At 38.1% G+C, this 21,766-nt stretch overlaps 1 non-coding gene across 1 annotated transcript; it reads right to left on the reverse strand.

Moving 5' to 3' along the window:
• Positions 1–6,556: 6,556 nt before the first annotated feature.
• TRNAG-CCC (transfer RNA glycine (anticodon CCC)) lies at positions 6,557–6,628 on the reverse strand. The gene has a single exon. It is a non-coding gene; the product is annotated as a tRNA-Gly (tRNA).
• Positions 6,629–21,766: the final 15,138 nt, after the last annotated feature.

Consider the following 21,766-nt stretch of genomic DNA (forward strand, 5'->3'; position numbering starts at 1 on the left):
CTGTTGGAGTTTCACTAGGCGTTTGGAGTCCAGACTTCACTCTAAGTTGCATCCTGAAGTGCTTCTTTATATACAAAGTGTATTTCCCATTAGAATTGACCAGCATACATTTTTCTACTTTGTTTTAAATATACTACACTCTCACACAAAGGATGTGATCAGTTTACATGCCAACATTTTCTTAACTGCACTGCACTCTTCCTGTTTCAATGGGCAAGAGCCACTCTGGCAGAACCAACTGTCTCCCGAATGCCTTGCTTCATTCACATCGTCTTGTCCACTGCTGCTTGGCTCCGCTGCTGGTCCTTGATGCTTGTCGAATATACAATGCCCGCTGGCAGATGTCTCTGCTCAGTTAGGCAGAAACAGAGCAGAGTTCTTGGGAGATCAGAGTGTGGCGTCAGAGCAATTGGCATGAATTTCAGATCTGGTACCCGTTTCAGATTCACACCCTCCTCAAATAAGTGGGTTCATAGTCTTATGCATCACACAGACTTCTTGTGAGGTTTCATGAAACGATGCATGTGTAATGCTTATGGTGCTGCTGGTCTAGAACGCATGCTCAATTTTAAATGGTGACCAGCTTTATCTATTTATTGTTACTAGGAAAAACTGAAGGCATTCAGAGGAGACTAAATAAGCAAGAGCTCTTCAACTTTAAAGGAGAGAGAGATTACAAAAATCCGTAAGTTGAAATCATTTTTAGAGATATTTTTCTATTTTATGGAATATTGATTGACTCCCTGCTATGGAAAATAGAGGCTATCAGGGCTATTTACATTATTTTTATAGAAGTCCTCAATGCCTTCCCAATGTCATTTGTTATATTAGTATTTTCATTTTAGCTGGACATGCAACATTCTTATTCTATTCTATAAGCAGAATTCCTATAGTTGTTTCATATTAGTTATCAGTGTAAACAGATTCACTATTCACCACTGGTCTTTTTTGTCATCACTTTTCCGTCCCTGAATTCTTTACTTTGATTCCTCTCTTAACTGCCTAGATTTTTTTGTAAAATGTAAGGAGAGGGCTCAGTGGCAAGAATTGTAACCTGCAGAGCTGGAGACCTGGGTTCGATTCCCAGAGCCTGATCCTGCAAAAAAGAGAGAGAGAGAGAGAGAAACTCATGGATTTGGTGATTGCTGAGGTTTTTCATCTTGTGTGTGTCACTACTGCCTGAGTGATATTAACTGATATCTTGACCTTTCCATTTATAATGATACCTTTGATGGGTATTAGTGTTCTATTTTCTTTCCCCCAGGACTTGTGGATTTTGCTCCATTGTCTTTTCAGTTCTGAAAATTGTGGTAAAATACACATAACATAAAATTTAACATCTGTGACATTTAGTATGTTCACCACTCTCCAGTTCCAGAAAATTTTATGCCCCCCAGTGGAAACCCCATCCCATTAAGCAATCAGTTTGCATTCTCCCCTGTCAACCTGTCTGTTTTCTGTCTCTAAGGATTTGCCAACTCTGGATATTTCATATAAGTGGAATAATTCAATATGTGGCCTTTTATATCTGGCTTCTTTCAATTAGCATAATGCTTCTTATCATAGCATGTATCAGTACTTCTTTCCTTATTCCATTGCATGGATAGATTACGCTTTGTTTGTATATTCATCAGTTGATGGACATTTGGTTTGCTTCTATCTTTTGGCTATTGTGAATAGTGCTGATATGAACATTTGTGTATGAGGCTTTACTTTTCTATTGTGTGCTATCGCTTTGTGTTTATATTGTTTCTTTTTGTTTTCTAGTCTCTAATCTATCTTTGCTTTTATTTTTATTATTTCCCTCCTACTGCTAGCTTTGGGTTTAATTTTCTTTTCTTTTTTCTAGTTCCTTAAACTAAAGTTAGGTAAATGGTGTGATACCTTTCTTTTTTAATGTCAGATTTTACACCTATAAATTTCCCTCTGAGCATTGTGTTAGGGGCATCATTTATGTTTTAGTATGTTGTATTTTTGTTTTCATTCATGTCAAGGTGCTTTCCAATTCCTTTTTTTCTTTTTTTAACATGGGCAGGCACCAGGAATAGAACCCAGGTCTCCAGCGTGGCAGGCAAGAACTCTACCACTGCACCACCATTGCCCACCCTCCAATTCCTTTCTTGATTTCTTCTTTGACCACGCTTGTTATTTGAGTCTGCTTTTTAATTTCTACATATTTATTAATTCTACTGTTTTCCTTCTGTTATTGATTTCTAGTTTCATTCCATTTTGGTCAGAGAATAGATTTTGTATGATTTTAACCTTTTAAAATTTATTGAGGCCAGTTTTGTGTTCTAACATGATCTAGTCTGGAGAACATTCCACATGTATTTGGGAAGAATGTTTGTACTGCTCTTGTTGGGCAGAGTGTTTAAATATGTCCTATAGGTCAAATTGTTTTCATAGTGTGGTTCAAGTTCTCTGTTTCCTTGTTGATCTTTGGTCCAAATCTTTTATCCATTATTGAAAGAGGAGTATTGCATTCTCCAACTATTATTGTAGACCTGTGCATTTCTCCCTTCAATTCTGTCAGTGTTTGCTTCATATGTTTTGGGGATCTGTGATTATATGTGTGTTTGTGTGCATGTGTGTGTGTGTGTGTGTGTATTTTAGTTTGCAAGCTGCCAAAATGTGATATACCAGAACTGGAATGACTTTTAAAAAGGGGGGATTTAATAAGTTTCAAGTTTCAAGTTCTAAGAAAGTAAATGTGTCCAAATTAAGGCCCCAAGAAGAGGTTAATTTCACTCAAGAAAGGCTGATGGGTCAGGAACACCTCTGTCAGTTGGGTAGTCACATGGCTGACATCTGCTGGCCCCTTGCTCCTGGGCTCCATTGCTTTTATGCTCTTTTCCTGTGGGGGTTCCTCACTTTACATCTACAGGGCTGGCCTTCATCTCTTGGCTTCCCTTGGCTCTCTCCAGATTCTGGCTTGCTTAACATCTCATGGTGAGATCTGTTGGGCTCCAAGCATCTCCAAACGTCAGTGTCTCTGTTCTTTGCCTGTCAGCTCTGCTCTGAAGTTTCTTTTGGCTCTGTCATTTCTGCCTCTCTCCAGAATATTCTCTCTTTTAAAGGATTCCTGTACACTAACCAAAACCCACCTGGAATGGGTGGAGTCACATCTCCATCTAATCAAAAGTTAATACCCACAATTGGGTATTAACATCTCCATAGAGATACTCAAAGAAAAATTTTCCAACCTACAGTATTGGATCAGGATTAAAAGAAATGGCTGCTCCTACAAGATTGGATCAGGATTAAAACATGCCTTTTCTAGGGTACATAATGCCATATTCCACCCTCTGGACCCTAGAAAAGACAGTTTTTTTCCTTATACAAGATACATCCACTTCATCACAATATCACAAAACCCTAAACCATTTCAGTAACAATAAAATTATAAAGTTAAAGCCAGTACAAAATCTCATCAAAGTCTGCTACAGGCAAAAAATTCTCTTCTGGCTCTGGACCTGTAAAACTCAGAATAAGTTACCTGCTCCCAATACACAAAGGAGGGACAGTCATAAGATACATGTTTCCATTGCTGTAGGGAGAAACTAAACATAAACAGGGGTCACTGGACCCATACATTTCCAACCCCCCCCAGGACAAACTCCAGTGGATTTCAAGGTCTGAGAGTCATTTATCCTTGGCAGTTTAGAAAGCAGCAGTTCCACCCTTTCCAGTGGCCCATGCAGTGACTTTGGTCTCTCAACATTGAAGTGGCTGCAATCTTGGGGGACATTGGGGAAACTATCTTTTCCTGGGATCTCTGCTATCTCTGGGGCGCGTACTCAATCCCTCAAGAAGCGTAGGGTGGCAGCCAGGCTGTCTCTAATTTCCTGTTTATGTGTTCCACCTTCTCTGAGGGCTGAGGTGGAAGAATTCCGGAACAATGAAGTAGAAGGCACACCCTTTGCTTCAGAAGCACACTTACCCTCTCCGCATGTAAGGGTTGGTCCCCTCTCCTGGCCTGACGTTTCCTGGTTCCAGACCTTAATTCTGGATAACTCAATCTTCAATCCTGGCTTTTACTGAAATGGCTGGCTGCTTCCATGTTTGCTTAAATTCTCACGTGGGACCATATTCATTGGGGTCTCACTTTCTGGAAGCTTTCTGGGTCTCACTTTCTAGACCATCAATTTCTGTTTCTTTGTACTCAAGAATTCACTTCTCAACATATCTCTTTCCTCTTGCATTTTACTATAAGCTGGAAGAAGCCAGACTGTATTTTCCACACTCAGTTTGGAAATTTCTTCTGCTAAATATCCAAGTTCATCACTCTCAAATTCTGCCTTCCAGCTACGGAGAATGCCCTCCTTCCAGTTTGGAATGACTTGCTCATTATTTCTGTTTAAAACCTCATCAGAGGTATTTTTAGAGTCCACATTTCTATAGTCTCTTCAAAGAAGTCTAAGCCTTCTCTATCAAGCTTCTTATAACTCTTCCAAAATACTCCCCTCATCCATTTAAAAAGTATTGGTATTTGCAAACTGCAGCCGCACCCCACTTCTCTGGTACCAAATCTGTGTTAGTTTGTAAGCTGCTGGAATGTAATATACCGGAACTGGAATAGCTTTTAAAAAGGGGAATTTTATAAGTTAAAAGTTTACAGTTCTAAGGAAAGGTTACTTTCACTCAAGAAAGGTCAATTGGTCAGGAACAGCTCTGTCAGCTGGGTAGTCACGTGGCTGGCATCTGCTGGCCACTTGATCCTGGGATCCATTGCTTTCAGCCTGTGTTATTGTGGGAGTCCCTTACTTTACTTTTCCAGGGCTAGCTTTCATCTCTTGGCTTCCCTTAGCTCTCTCCAGGTTCACTTAACAACTCATGGTGACGTCTGCTGGGCTCCAAACATCTCCAAAACTCTATGTCTCTGTTCACTGTTTGTCAGCTCTGTTTTGAAATTTCTTTCAGCTGTGTCATTTCTGCCTGTCTCCAAAATATTTTTTCTTTTAAAGGATTCCAGTTAACTAACCAAGACCCACCTGGGATGGGTGGAATCACATCTCCATCTGATCAAAAGTTAATACTCTGGAATTGGGTGTGTCACATCACCATGGAGACAATCTAATAAAAATTTTCCAACTACAGTATTGAATCAGGATTAAAAGAAATGTCTGCTCCCACAAGATTGGATCAGGATCAAAACACACCTTTTCTAAGGTACATAATACTTTCAAACCAGCAAAATACAAACACACACATATATGTGTGTGTGTGTGTGTGTGTGTGTATGTATTTATAATTGGTATATCTTTTTGATGAATTGACCCTTTATCAGTGTATATATAATGTCCTTCTCTATGTCTTATAATAATTTTTGACTTAAGGTCTATTTTGACTGATTCTGGTATAGCCACCCCAGCTTTTGGTTATAATTTGCATGTAGGATTTCCCATTCTTTCATCTTAATTTTATCTTTGGATCTAAAGGGAATCTTTTATTGACAACAGTTTGGATGTGGATTTTTTTTTTTACTGTTTATTTTTTGTCCCTTCTGTAAATCTTTGTTTTAAAGTGGTGAGCTTAATCCATTTACATTTAAAGTGATTACTTATAAGCAAGGACTTACTTCCACCGTTTTGCTATTTGTATTCTATATGCCTTATATTTTTTCCTTCCTTAGTTTCTCTAATACCTCCTTATTTGTATTTGATTTTTCTAATGTACCATTTTGATTCCTTCCTTATTTCTCTCTATATATTATCACTGTTCTTTATTTTTTGTATGGCTTCAACGACTATTTATTTCCTTTTCCTTTTTCCCTGAAGAATTCCTCTTAGCATTTCTTGTAGAACATATCTATTGGTGTAAAATTTCCTCATTTTTATTTGGGAATGTCTTAATTTCTCCTTCATTTTTAAAAGACAGCTTTTTGGATATAGAATTCATGGTTGGCTGTTTTGACACTTTAAATATGCACCCACTGTTCTCTCACCTCCATAGTTTTTTTAACGTGAAATTAGCTATGAATCTTATTGAGAATCCCTTGTACATGATAAGTTGCTTCTCTTTTGCTGCTTTTGAGATTCTCTCTGTATATGTCTTTTGAAAGTTTGATAATAATGTGTCTTGGTGTGAATCACTTTGAGCTTATCTTACTTGGAAGTTTTTGAGATTTTTGGATTTGTAGGTTCATGTCTTTTGTCAAATTTGGGAAAATTTTGTCCACTGTATCCTTAAATATTCTTTCTGTCCTTTTTCTTCTTGGCTTCCCATATGCATATGTTAGTGTGCTTAATGGTTTCCCACAGACCCCTTAAGCTCTGTTCATTTTCTATCATTCTTTTTTTCTTCCCTTCACGTTGATAATTTCAGTCATCATTCTTCATGTTTGTTGTCTCTTTCTTTGACCTTCCTAAATCTGCTGTTGAATGTCTCTAATGAATTTTTAATGTCAAATATTGTACTTTTCAGCTCTGGAATTTCTATTTGTTATAATTTCTTTTATAATTCTGTTATAATTTTTATATCCTTATTGATATTCTCTGTTGGTTTTATTTAGTTCTTTGTCTATGGTTTTCCTTTAGCTATTTATTTATTTTTTGGGTGCATGGTCCTGGAATCGAACCAGGGTCTCCCACATGGGAGGTGGGCCTTCTAGCCACTGAACTACCCATGCACTCTCTTTTAGCTATTTGATTGAAGACAGTTGCTTCAAAGTCTTTGTCCAGTAAGTCCAATATCTGGTCTTCCTTAGGGATGGTTTCTATGAATTTCTTTTATTTTCCTGTGAATGGATCATGTTTTCCTGTTTCTTTGTATGCCTTGTAATTATTTTTTGAAAGCTAGAGATTTTGAGCATTACTATATAGTAAGTCTAGAAAACCAGAATCTCCTCCCTCCTTAGGATTTGTTTTTTTGCTTGTTAAAGTAAGTTGTCCATTTGTTTAGTGATTTTTCCAAACTATTTTTTTAAAAGTTGTATTCCTCATCATATGTGGTCACTGAAGTCTCTGTTATGTTATCTGGGTGGACAGTGACCTAATTTTAAATGCCTACAGCCAAAAAGAATAAAAAACACAAAAGTACTCTCTCCTCTCCTTTGGATTGCCTACAACTCTGCCTTTGCCTTAATCTACTGCTTGCATAGCACAAATATTAGCCAGAGAGTCAAGCTCTAGGTTCTCCCAGGTCTTTTCTGGGCCTTTCTGGCCTTGGGCATGTGTCCTGCACTCTGGGTTCCCCAGTATGCAGAGGCTCTTCAAAGCCCTTATTCCTCCAGGCCTCTTCCCCCTTAGCCTTCTCTTTGCCAGAATATTTGGTCTGTCTGCTGCTTTCCCCACACTCTGTCCCTTGCCTTAGGTGTCTGCAGACTGTATATTGACATTAAATGATTTTAACAGAAGCTTCTCCAGCATGAGTGAGCAAACATAAACAAGCCTCAGGAGTCAGGCAAAGAGGTCAAAATGTGCAACTATAATTTTTTTTAGAACAATGTCTACACTATCTTCACTGGCACCAGAAAGCTGCACCAGGAACACAAAGTGCCATCTCCCAGACGTTGATGAACTGGCGTATGTAGAATTGTAAGTGGGTAAGCAGGAATACTATATGCTCTCTTACCAAAATTTAGTGAACTCTTTCTACATTAAGCACTCGCTTGGTTAATTAAGTTTTTTATTCATTTAGAGAATTGGGGAAAAGTTGGTTCTGTGAGTTTTTGCCAGCTTAGTGGTTGCTTCAGTGGAAGGACCAATCTTGGAGGCCCCTACTCTGCATCTTCTGTGACATCACCACCTGTTGCCTTTACATTGCTATTGGTGTGGAAAAATTTCCTTCTAGGTTCTTTACTTTGTCTGACAGGATGCCTGAAAAATTCTTTCTTTATCCTTTAATTTTAATAGCTAATAGAAAATAATACATCTCAATACTGTTTGAGTTATTTAAGTTTTCCTTGATCAGAGTGTTCATTATTTAACTAAGGATTATTTTTCCTCCTCAATTTCAGAAACCTGTGTTTATTTGTTTTTGGAAGACATAATCTTTTTAGTATGTTGTGGCATGCTTTGATTATTTCTTTTTCTAAATCTGTTTTTTCATTGCTATTACCACCTCTAATCTCCTAGTCTCTTACACTTTTTCATATGTGCTCATCATTTAGAAATGTAACCTCACAGAGCCTCAGTTTCCTCATTATTTATTTGGGATAATATTCCTATCTCACAGGCCAGTTCCCAGGATTAAAAGACTTACTATATGTAAAGCTCCTAAACAGCTTTGTCTAAAACAAATCATTTACAGGTGGGAACAATGATTACTATTATGGAGTTTTAAATATTATTAATAATAGAATTATGCTTAATAGTAAGGATGCTGGAGCCCGATTGACACATGTGAGCTGTGTAACAAGAAATTTAACTTTTCTGTGTCTTATTTTCCTCATTTCTAAAATAGAGGTAACTTCCTACATGAAAGGATTATTTTGAGGATTAAATTGGTTAATATCAGTAAGGCTTTTAGGACAATGCTGGCAACATTGTAAGTGCTAAGTGTGTTTGTTAAATAAACACTTTCTCAAGGCTTTCCTGCATGTGAGAAATAATTTTCAGTGGTGTTTACTCTGCTTCTTGCTGTTTGTAGTGATGTAATGATGTCGTTTGTCTTCTACTTTGTTTCCGTATGTCTATAATCTTCATTTCATTCTGTTTCATTACCTTGTTTTTCAACTCTCTTGTTATATAGCTTAGGTCCATTTAAATTTTTGTTGAATTAAAGGCAATTATGAGACATTTATTTTAGTTTCCTGAGTTATGTTTTCTTTTGGCTTAGGTCCCTTTTCCTCTTCCTCCTCTTCATTATTTATTATTATTGGTTAGGAGTGTGTGTGTCTGCTTTTCCTTTGCAAAGTTGAATCTGTTTTCATCTTGGCTCCTGCTCAGGGAGTAGTGTCAGAGTTGCTCCTGCCTGGTCTCCTTAACACTTTGGCGTATTCTCCAGAATCCAAAGCCATTTACTTTCCCCTCCATACTTCTCTCTTCCAAGTTTTATTGGGCTTTTGAGCCTGAGGGTCGGCCGGCATTGCAAACTATTTGAGAATACCCATGTCCACTGACCAGTTCAGATTGCTAAAGGATCTGATACTGGAGTCAACACCTACATGGCAGAGCGCCCCAGTCCTGGGGGCGTGACCCAGCCCTGTACCCGTGGCCGTGTGTCTCCCCTTCCTGCAGGGACAGTCCACCCCTGTCTCAGCCCCTCCTCCACAGGGGCCCCCAAACCACTTCCACTTTTCCTCAGTAAGAAAGAGGATAAGTACCCCACTCCTAGTTAAACTCACTCTGGTCTTTAGGATGCTCGTGAGAATTCTCAGGACTTTGTAGACTCATCAATGTGTTCCTTGGGGTCGGGGGAGTAAAACTTGGTGTGGTGGGTGACCCACCTCTGGGGTCACTCGCCTTGGCCTCCTGTTTGGGGAATGTATCACTTAGTTATTGTGGAGAAAGTTTTCAGAGAAAGGTTGGGCCTTTCATTCATGCTTTCACTATTTTTTTGCTTATGTTGCTAGGCATTGGACAGGGAAGTTCTGTGATGCTGTTTCTTTCAGCCTTGAATGTCTCAGTAGGTAAATGGAAACCATTGACTGTCTTTTGATTAATATTTTTCCTTTCTTGTCACTGCCTCCCCTTCTTCAGTAATCTTCAAAAAACTACCATATTATCAAATATATGGAGTGAGCCAGAAAAATGCCTCTGAATAAGGGCTTTACAATATGGCTAATACATGCTCTTCTCATCTTCTCCCCTGACTTGATGAAGCAAAACAGGCACCCTGAAAGTGGTTGAGTCCAAAGCACTCCTATGTCTGCAGAGAAACACACATTCTCTCAGCTGTCTCATAGTCTTGAGGACAGCATGGGTCAGGGTCAGGCTGGCTAATTATTTTTTATAACTATTTTTCCACAATGCTAAAAGGGCTATTCAGAAATTTCAACCTTATAAATATAAGAAGCACCTTATGTGTACGGATATGGTACATTATTGTTTATTAAAGAAACAATAACAAGCACTTTAACTTGCAAGGAAACCCAAAACACATAAAATCACTAATGTTGAAAATTGTGAAATTTGCTTGATGCATCAGATAACATCCTGTTCTATACGGGCAGCTAAAGGTACATGGTAGCTTGGTGGCCCATAGTTGAGCATTTAATCCACTAAGGTCCAATGACAAGCAAAAGCTGTTACTCCAAAGGAGAGGAGTTATTTACTGAAGAAGGCAGGGCTTTGTTCCAAAATATTGAGGGTCTTTGCTTTGATTCACCTATACGGGTCTGTCAAAGACTCCAAAAAGAATCTTTATCTGTCACTGACACTTCCAGCATCATTAGAGCTCATTAGACCTTGTGGTCGAAGTGGCAGAGCAGCATGTACAGCAGCCTGTTGCAGAGAGAGCCTCCTGCTGTTCTAGGACCTACTCAAAACCAGCAGCTTTTAAGATCATTTGGTAAATGGGCTGGAGCTATGCACCAAATAGTATGTATTTCTTTCAAAATCCTAAGGGGCTCACTAGGCTTTGTGTCTCTTGTTTGGCAGTAGCAGGAAGAACCAGTTGCAATAAGTCCTTCACATTAGAAGGTATATCCCAACATGCCCTAGACTGCTGGATCCTTAGAACTCTTATTGATGGGGCAGGCCTCTGAATTTTTGTGGGGTTTATTTCCCACCCTCTGGCATGTAAATGTTTTAGCAATGGACCCAGAGTAGGTGCTACTTTATGTTCCCCAGGTCCAATAAGCATAATACTGTCAAAGTAATGGGGCAGCATGATGTCCTGTGGAAAGAATATCAAATTCCTTGCATACTAAGTATGGCAAAAAGCTGAAGAGTTGATATTCCTCTGAGGTAGGACAGGATGGAATTATTGGCCTTGCCAGCTGAAATCAAACTGTTTCTGGTGTTCTCTACTAATAGATGTTGAACAAAAAGCATTCCTCAGATCAAGAGTGCCAAACTATGTACGAGGAGACATGTAAATTTGCTAAATCTGGAAGAGCAGCTGCAATTGAAGCCACAGCCTGTAGGGTTTACAATAATCCACTGTCATTCTCCAAGATTCATCTGTTTATTGCACAAGACAAATAGATAAGTTGAATGAGGATGTGCCTTTGATGGTGGAACTAATTTCTGTGATCCCTGCAGAAATGCAGTGTTGCTTTAGGTTTACCGTTTTTGTAAGAAGAAGTGGTTATAGTGACTTCCACTTGCCCTTTCCCGCTAAAATAGCCCTCACTATATGGGTCAGGAAACCAAAGTTGGGATTCTGCCAGTTGCTGAGTGTTGCTATGACAAATGCAATACACTGGTTGGATTAAAAAAAGAGGCATTTGTTGTCTTACAATTTTTGAGACTAGAGGTCCAAAATCAAGGTGCCAGCAAGGCGATGCTTCCTCCAAGTCTGTATCATTCTGGAGATGGCAGTCTTCCACCACATGGCAAACTTTCTCACTGCCTTCTACTTCTGGCTTCTACTATTGTGTCCAATTTCCCTTGCTTATAAGTATTTCAGTCAAATGGGATTGAGGCCCACCCTCATTCAGTTTGGTCTCATCCAAATAGGATCTTTAAAGCTCCTATTTATAAGTGGATTCACACCCACAGGAGCACAGATTAAGATTTGAAGATATCTTTTGGGGGGCCATGATGCAATCCTCAACACTGAGTATGTCTATTCCAATTATGGATTCTAGAATTGGATAAATGACCACAAAGTGGGTTCAGAGACCCACTGGACCAGCTAAGAGGTAGTGGGCATCTGCCCTCCATAAGCCCCTACTCTGAATAGTGGCCCATAGTCCTGTTTTGAGACTTGAGGAATTAGTGTCATTTCAGAGCCAGTGCCCCATTATCCCCCCAAATTCTGATTTCCATTTCCACAATGTCCAGTCACCCTGGTAAAAGGCTGTAGGTAACTCTGGGGAAGGCTGGGAGGACGGTAAGCAGTGTACATTTGTAGCAGTCCTTCCTAATGGGAACCTGTTCCCCTTTATTCTAAGGCCTCTTGGTCTGTAACTGGCTCAGATCTGAGAATTCACTGGGGGATCACAACTCTCTGATTTGATAATGCAGGTTAGATTCTGTTCACTAACCCAAGAACTCTTCTGCTTATGCAGATCCATTTAGACTTTAGAAGGCTGCCCACTTTTCTTTCTAGGATACTTTGACCAACTTGTCTATTTGATTCTGCAAGTCTATCATGATTGCTGCTTTGGTCCACTGTTCAATGAGCTCCAATCCGTAGCCTGGACTGTGGGGTTGTCCAAAAGCTAACCCTGAAACCTCCTTTTCCAGCCTCATCTCTCTCCTCAACCTGACTTGAACTCTGGGCTCCTGCACTGGTGGTAGGCATACCAACCCATTTCCTCAGTCAGGCCAACCTTGACTGGTGCTATCCCCGATGCCTGGACCATTTCCTCCTGCCTGGTTCTCTGCCACCCACTCTCTAGGATTCCATCCAATAGAAGGGTGTTACTCCTCTGTGCCCCCAAAGTTCCCCTACATTTCCCTGCCCCCATGTTTCACCCAGGGTTGGTGCTTGCTTCCTCATTCATCTCTTTCCCAAAGGATTGGGAAATTCCTGATGGAAGGGCTGTGTGTGCCTTACCACTGTGTCCCATGTACTTCTTGGTGCTCAGCCAGCATACTGCAAGTGCTTGTCCAATAGCAGCAGCATGGAGGAGTAAATTATTTTAAACTCTGGAGCTGAGAGTTTCTGGAAGACACATTTCACCACTACTGACCTGTCCAGGTGAGAGATGCAAACATTAGAGCACATTCTCATGGATTTAACTGGGATGTAAAAGGCATATCCCCAAATTCCACTGAAAACTCTCTGCATATCCAGGCATTGAGGCTGCAGACTTGATATACCCTCATGGTTTTCTTTTTCTTTTTCTGCTTTTGACAGCCTTTGCTGTCTGTCAGCTTGATTTCCCATCAATTGTTATAATTTATAAGGCATTTCACAGTATAAGAGACTAGCAGAGCAAGAATATGGGAAGGGAGAGGTATGGGGAGCTAGCTCTGGGTTCATAGAGCTGTTTGTGCTCATGTACGATGTTGAGGGGTGGGGCAGCTGCCCCCATGATTGGGCTGGGAGACCAGTGCTGGGCAGGAACTTTAATTAAAGGCAAAAATTTGGCACTTCAGGGATTTACCAATTCCACCAGCTCTCAGCTCTGCTCAGCAGGCCCTGGAAATTCCTGCATCAGGCAGTGAATTATTCAACAGGACCAGACAGGTAAACAAAGAGGTAGAAGTGTTCGCCTTCGCCCTGAGTGTGGAGGTAAGCACAGAAACTCCACAGTGGTGAGAAGAATAAGTCTAGGGTAGAGGAAACAAGAGCATTTACAATGCAAATGATTCTTAACCAACCAGTTCCAACCAGAAGCAAAAGCTTAGTGCATGGCTTTTCCATTGCTTTTGTTCATCTGCTGCCTATTTAGCTATCTGTCCTCATGAGAGGCTGCTAACATAGCATACATATTTATTTGTTTACATACCGTTACTATTTCTTCAGGATTTAGCAATTTGTTGTTAGTTTAAGGTCAAATATTGAATGTTATTACACAAAACAAATGAGGCTTTATTTATGTGGTTCCCAGAAATTAAACTGATAAAATTTGCATTCATTGTATTATGAAATTGTCATCAATATTTAGTTGCAAAAATTAGATTGAAGTTGCAAGAATCATTTATCTTGGGTTTTTGGCAGGGGGTGGGGAGCAACTTGACATTCTTATTTCAGGGTTTTAAGAAGGCAGCAAATTCATTTCTGAGATCATTTAGGTAAGATGATCTATCAGAATGTTGAGGGTGGGGTCAGTTTTCAAGCTCCACCTTCTCCCCTCTTGCCCTAGACATGCCCTCAAATAGATTTGGATCCACAGGCTGCCACCTTATATAAATGAAAGCCTCACTGTGTGCATGAGTGAAAGGCTGAGGGCTGGGACCACTTGTTTTGTTATTTACAAGAAATACACTGGACAAATGAATCTGCTTTAGACATCTTAAATTGCTGTATTGCTTCCTCAATTAAAATAAACTTCTCACCCTTCCTTTGAACTTTGTTCCTTTGTTCATGCTATTTGTTCTACTTCCAAGGCTCTGAGCAAACAGATCCTCTCAATTAGAGACAGGCTTTTCTCAAACGCTTTCTTCCTTATGTCATTTATCTCATTCTTCATTTTATCACTCTTTGTATATTTTATCTCTCCAGACAGACTATAAGCTATTTGTCCGCAATATTCACGACTGATTCATTTTGATATTACCCATGTAATTATTACTACAACTAATAAACAAAGCTCTTATATATGTATAATGAGTGAGTGAATGAATGAATGGATAAAATCTCAGATGTTAATACTCTGTGGAAAGATACTGTTACAGATTTATTTTTAACAATAATTAGCTCAGGGATAAAGAAGTAGATAGGGATTTTTTTACTTTTTTTATTAGAGAATTTCTAAGTTTACAGAAAAATCATGCATAAAATTCAGGGTTCCCATATATCCTCCTTTTATTAACATAAAAGTTAATTAGTTTGGCACATTTGTTACAACTGATGAAAGAATGTTATTATAATTTTATTAGCAACTACAGTCCCTATGTTTTACATTAGGGTTCACTGTGTTCTACAGCCCTATGCCTTCATTTAAAATTTTTATTCTAGTGACATATATACAACCTAAAATATCCTGTTTTAACCACATTCAAATATATAATGCAATGCTGTTAATTATGTACACAATGTTGTGTGACCGTGACTGCCATATTTATTACTTTTGTCAGCAATAAATAACATTGTTTTAGTATGCTAGGAGCTCTCTAAAAGGATAACCATTGTCAATTAAATGTGTAAGGCATCACACAGAGATGTGGAAAATAAGACATGAGGCTTTGTCCAACTTTAGGGCATTTGGGACCCTGGTGACAAGAAGACGCTTTGAAAGCAAACATGTCCGAGCTTCTGGAAGTTGCCACAGGAGCAAAAAGGCCTGATGGAACATGGAACTAGAAATCTGTATCAGCCAATAATTTTCTAAGGTGTTGGTACAGTGCTATTGAGAAGATTGATGCAGGATTGAAATAGATTTGACAATCACTTCATAACTAGTAAATAGTCCCTGGTTCCAAGAAGCTCAGCCCAGTAAGGACATGTGTTAGTCTGAAACTGTTATGTACCCCAGAAAAGCCACATTCTTTTTTTTTCTTTCTTTTAATATTTTTATTGATAAATCTTAACATACAAACATTCCATACATGGTGCAAAATCAGTGGCTCACAATATCATCACATGGTCAAGTATTCATCACTATGACCATTTTTCAGAACATTTGTGTCACTCCAGAAAAAGAAATAAAAATAAAAAAGAAAAAAACTCATATGTACCATATCCCTTACCACTAGTGTTCCCATCTAGCCAACTGATTTTAACCTTTGACCCCCAATTATTTGTTTATTTTTTATCTATATTTTTTACTCATCTGTACACACCTGAGAGAAAAGGAGCATCAGACACAAGGTTTTCACAACCACACAGTCACATTGTAAAAGCTATATCATTACACAATCATCTTCAAGAATCAAGGAAACTGGAACACAGCTCAACAGTTTTAGGTACTTCCCTCCAGCCACTGTAATACACCATAAAAAAAGGATATCTGTATAATGTATAAGAATCTTCAGAATAACCTTTTGACTCTATTTGAAATCTCTCAGCCACTGAAACTTTATTTTGCCTCATTTCTTCTTCCCCCTTTCATCAAGAAGGCTTCTTGATCCCTTCATGCTAGGTCCTGGCTCATCCCAGGATTTCTGTCCCACATTGCCAGGATAATTTTTGTCCCCGGGAGTCATGTCCCACGTAGGAGGGGAGGGCAGTGAATTCACTTGCAGTGCTGGCTTAAAGAGAGAGGCCACATCTGAGCAACAAAAGAGGTTCTCTGGGGTGACACTGAGGGCTAATTTTAAGTAGGCTTAGCCTATCCTTTGCAGGAATAAGTTTCATAGGGGCAAACCCCAAGATCGAGGGCTTGGCTTATTGATTTGGTTGTCTCCACTGCTTACGAGAATATCAGAAATTCTCCAATTGGGAAAGTTGAATATTTCCTCCTTTATTCCCAGTGCCCCAAGGAGACCTTACAAATACTTCTTTATTCACTGCCAAATTACTCTGGGATATGCAGGGGCATCACACTAACCTATACAAACCAACAAAGTCTCACACCCTATTCAAGATTCCATATACTTATAGTGTTCAACTAAACTGACCATACAAGTTAAATTAGGAAATGCACCACCCAAAATATAAATTTTGCACTAAATAAACATCTCTCCCTTTGGTCTCATGGAGAAGTTGAAGTGTTAAAATAAAGATGATATCATTCTTTACCCTGTATTCCTATTTACCTTAGTCCTACCCAGATCAGTTTCATTCATATCTCTACTTGAAGTCAGAACGCCTTTTCAGCTTTTTAAACAGTTCCTGTATGGAGTACTGCTGACTTTTGTAGCCTCAGATCTCTAATTCTGAGTCTCAAGTGTTACATGAAGTTTCTGGGAATGACTAGGTTATGAAGAAAGAGCTCACTATCTCAGAATTTAGAAATAACAGTTACCACTCCTGAATATATGTGACTGCTGTAAGAGCTTACAACCTAAGACCCTTTACAATAGGCCCCAGCCTGATAACCTCTGCTCTTGACTCCAGTTCACTGAGTTTTTATATTATAATTAGACCATATGACTAAGGCATGATAGTTTTTATTTTATTGTTTTGGAGATTTCATTCAACTACAGTCCTTAAGGTTCATTCACCTAGTCACATGCTTTCTTTGTTCCTTCTTACAGCAGGTCTGTAGTCCTGCTACTGACTACTATGTATACTCCCTTCTATTCCTCAGTCCTTGTACCCTTAGTCTGCCTCCATCAATTGTGGATCACGAACACTGCCGCCATAGACACCAGTGTGCAAATGTCCATTTGTGTCCCCACACTCAGTTCCTCCAGGTATATACTGAGCAATGGGGTTGCAGGATAATACAGCAACCCCACCCCTAGCACCACACTGCCCTCCAAGGGGCTGCACTTCTCATTTTCCCTACTAACAGTGAATAGGTACACCTCTTTCTCCACATTTTCTCTAGCACTTTTTTCTCTCTGTTCATTTTAAACAGTTTTATTCAAACATCATACAATCTGATAAAGATGCCTTCATCACCATAATCTATCTGAAGGCATTTGCTCTTCTTCCACAAAGAATCCATACCCCTTTCCCAATCCCACGCCTGTTGACATTTAGTTTTGTTATAATGCCTTTGTTACATTCAGTGGAAGGCATTGAATTTTACAATGTTACTGTTGACTATAGATCCTAGCTTGCATTGATTGTACTTTTTCTCATATGCCATCTATTTTCAACACCCTGCAATCTGACATCCATTTGTTCTCCCTCATGCAAAAATGTTTTTTAGTTGTACATTTAATCAGCATCATTGTCCACTCAAGGCATTCTTGTATTTATGGTCTCAGTCTTTCCCTCTGGTTTCATACGTGCCCCCAGCCCTTCTTCCTCTATCTTACTCACATTCAGCTTCATTCAGTACTTCTATTATTGTGCTACAACCAGGTAGCATCAAGTTATCCATTTCTGAATTTTTACAGTCAGTACTGTGCACAATCTGTATTCTTTTTGCACCAATTGCCCAATTGCTATCCTATTTCTATCTCCTGATATCCTGCATTCTAACTTCAATTATCCAAGTTCTTGCATTAATGTTAGTTCAAATTTGTGAGACCATACAGGATTTGTACTTTTGTTTCTGGCTAATTTCACTCAGCACAATGTCCTAAAGGCTCATCCATGTTGTTACATGCTTCATGACTTTATTCTATCTTACAGAAGTGTAATATTCCATCATATGTATATACCACAGCTTATTTAGCCGGTCATCTGTTGATGGACATTTGGGCTGTTTCCATCTCTTGGCAATTGTAAATAATCCTACTATAAACACTGGTGTGCAAATGTCAATTTCTGTCCTTGCCCTCAGTTCCTTTGAATATATACCTAGCAATGGGATTGTGGGATGATATGGCAATCTTTTACTTAGCTTTTTCAGGAACCACCAAACCACCTTCCAGAGCAGTTGTACTATTTTACATTCTCACCAGCAGTGGAGAAGTGTGCCTCTTTCTCAACATCCTCTCCAGCATTTGTCATTTCCTTTTTTTTTTTTTTTTATAATAACCATTGTAGTAATTGTCAGGTGATATCTTATTGTGGTTTTGACTTGCATTTTCCTAATAGCCAGTGAAGTTGATTATCTTTTCATGTGCTTTTTAGCCATTTGTATTTCCTCTTCTGAGAAGTGTCCATTCATGTCTTTTGCCCATTTTTAAATTGGGTTGTTTGTCTTTTTGCTGTTGATTTGAAGAATCTCTTTATATATTCTGGATACTAAACCCTTATCTGATATGTGGTTTCCAAATATTGTTTCCCATTAGGCTGCCTTTTACTTTCTTAACAGAATTCTTTGATGCACAAAAGTGCTTAATTTTGAGGAGTTCCCATTTATCTATTTCTTTCTTCAATGCTTATGCTTTGAGTGTAAGGTCTAGGGAACCCCCTCTTATTTTAAGTTTTATAATTTATCCTGTAAGATATTTCCCTACATTTTCTTCTAAAAGTTTTATGGTCTTAGCTCTAATGTTTAGGTCTTTGATCCATTTTGATTTAATTTTTATATAGGGTGTGAGATATGGATTGTCTTTCATTCTTTTGCATATGGATATCCAGTTCTCCAAGCATTATTTGTTGAAGAGGCTGCTCTGTTCCAGGTGTGTTGGCTTGACTGCCTTATCAAAGATCAATTGTCCATAGATGGGAAATCCTATATCTGAACACTCTATCCAATTCCAGTCATCAGTATATCTATCTTTATGCCAGTATCATGCTGTTTTGACCACTGTAGCTTCATAATATGCTTTAAAGTTAGGTGAATGAGACCTCCCACTTTATTTTTCTTTCTCAAGCTAATTTCAACTATTCTGGGCACCCTTCCCTTCCAAATAAATTTTGTTTTTTTAAAAATTTCTGCAAAATAAGTTGTTGGGATTTTAATTGGCATTGCATTGAATCTACATATCAATTTGGGTAGAATGGATATCTTAGTTACATTTAATCTTCTAATCCATGAACACAGTATGCCCTTCCATTTATTTAGGACTTCCATAGTTTCTTTTAGTGATTTCTGTAGTTTTCTGTACAGGTCTTTTGTATTCTTAGTTAAATTTATTCCTAAATATTTTATTCTTTTGGTTGCTGTTGTAAATGGATTTTTTTTCTTGATTTCTTCCTCAGATTGCTCATTTCTAGTGTATAGAAACACTACTGATTTTTGGGTGTTGATCTTGTAACCTGCCACCTTGCTGCACTCATTTGCTAGCTCTAGTAGCTTTGCTGTCAATTTTTCAGGATTTTCAACATATAGTATCATATCATCTACAATGGGAATTTTCTTTCTTTCTTTCCAATTTGGAGACCTTTTATTTTGTTTTCTTGTCTAAGTGCTCTGTTTAGAACTTCCAGGACAATGTTGCATAACAATGGTGTCAGTGGACATTCTTGTCTTGCTCCTGATCTTAGAGAAAAAGCTATCAGTCTTTCTCCATTGAGGATGATGTTAGCTGTGGGCTTTTTATATAGTCCCTATATCATGTTGAGGAAGTTCCTTTCTATTCCTATCCTTTGAAGTGTTTTCTTCAAAAAAGGATGTTGAATTTTGTCAAATGCCTTTTTTGCATCAATCAAGATGATCATGTGACTTTTCTGCTTTGATTTGTTGATATGGTGTATTACATTAATTGGTTTTCTTATGTTGAACCAGCCTGGCATACCTGGAATAAATCCCACTTGGTCATGGTATATAATTTTTTTAATATATTTGATTTGCAAATATATTGTTGATGATTTTTGTATCTATATTTATTAGAGAGATTGGTATATGATTTTTTTTTCTTTGTAGCATCTTTGTCTGGCTTTTGTATTAGGGTGATGGTGGCTTCATAGAATGAATTAGGTAGCTTTCCTTTTTCTTCAATTTGTTGAAGAGTTTGAGCAGGATTTGTACTAATTCTTTCTCTTTTTTTTTTTTTAAATAATATAGGTAAGTAGGGGCAAATGCTTCAAATACATCTTTTTTTTATTAATTAATGGAAAAAAAGAAATTAACCCAACATTTAGAAATCATACCATTCTACATATGCAATCAGTAATTCTTAACATCATCACATAGATGCATGATCATCGTTTCTTAGTACATTTGCATCGGTTTAGAAAAACTAGCAACACAACCGAAAAAGATAGAGAATGTTAATATAGAGAAAAAAATAAAAGTAATAATAGTAAAACAAAACAAAACAAAACAAAACAAAAACCTATAGCTCAGATGCAGCTTCATTCAGTGTTTTAACATGATTACTTTACAATTAGGTATTATTGTGCTGTCCATTTCTGACTTTTTGTATCTAGTCCTGTTGCACAGTCTGTATTCACATGTGAAGACATCTGGTCCTGAACTTTTCTTTTTTGGGAGCTTCCTGGTGATTGATTCAATCCCTTTACTTGTGATTGGTTTGTTGAGGCCATTTATTTCTTCTCAAGTTAATGTTGGTTGTTCACACCTTTCTAGGAAGTTGTCCACTTCATCTATGTTATTGGTATATAGTTGCTCAGTGTCCTTTTTTATTTCTGTGGGGTCAGTGATTATGTCTCCTCTCCCATTTCTGATTTTATTTATTTGCTTCTTCTTTCTTTCTTTTTTTTTTTTTTTAAATCAACCTAGCTAAGGGCCCATAAATTTTATTAATTTTCTCAAAGAACCAACTTCTGGTTTTGTTGATTTTCTTGATTGTTTTCCTGTTCTCAATTTCATTTATTTCTGCTCTAATCTTCATTATTTCTTTCCTTTTTTTTGCTTTGGGGGTAAGTTTCCTGTTCTTTCTCTAGTTCTTCCAAGTGAACAGTAAATTCCTTGATTTTTGCTCTATCTTCTTTTTAAATACAGTCATTTAAGGCAATAAATTTCCCTCTTAGTACTGCCTTTGCTATGTCCCATAAATTTTGACATGTTGTGTTTTCATTTTCATTTGCCTAGAGGTATTTATTCATTTTGCTTGTAATTTCATCCTTGGCCTACCAGTTGTTTAAGAGTGTGTTGTTTAGCCTCCATATATTTGTAAATTTTCTGGCCCCCTGCCTGTTATTGATTTCCAATTGCATTCCTTTATGATCTGAGGAAGTGTTTTGTATGATTCTAATCCTTTCAAATTTATTGAGACTTGCTTTGTGACCCAGAATATGTTTTATTCTTGAGAATGATACACAAGCACTTGAGAAAAATGTGTATCCTGCTGTTGTGGGGTGTATTGTTCTGTAAATGTCTATTAAGTGCAGTTCATTAATCATATTATTCAAAATCTCTGTTTCCCTACTGATCTTCTGTCTCAATGTTCTGTCCATTGATGAGAGCAGAGAATTGAAATCTCCAGCTATTATGGAAGATGTGTCTATTTCTCCCTTCAGTTTGTTGGTGTTTTCCTCATCTTCTTTGGAGCACTCTGGCTTGGTGCACAAATATTTATGATTGTTATGTCTTCTTGTTGAATTGTTCCTTTTGTTAATACATAGTGTCCTTCTTTGTCTCTTTTAATTGTTTTACATCTGAAGTCTAATTTCTTGGATATTAGTATAGCTG

The sequence above is a fragment of the Tamandua tetradactyla genome, chromosome 3 (genome assembly GCF_023851605.1).
Source record: "Tamandua tetradactyla isolate mTamTet1 chromosome 3, mTamTet1.pri, whole genome shotgun sequence".
NCBI classification, from domain to species: domain Eukaryota; kingdom Metazoa; phylum Chordata; class Mammalia; order Pilosa; family Myrmecophagidae; genus Tamandua; species Tamandua tetradactyla.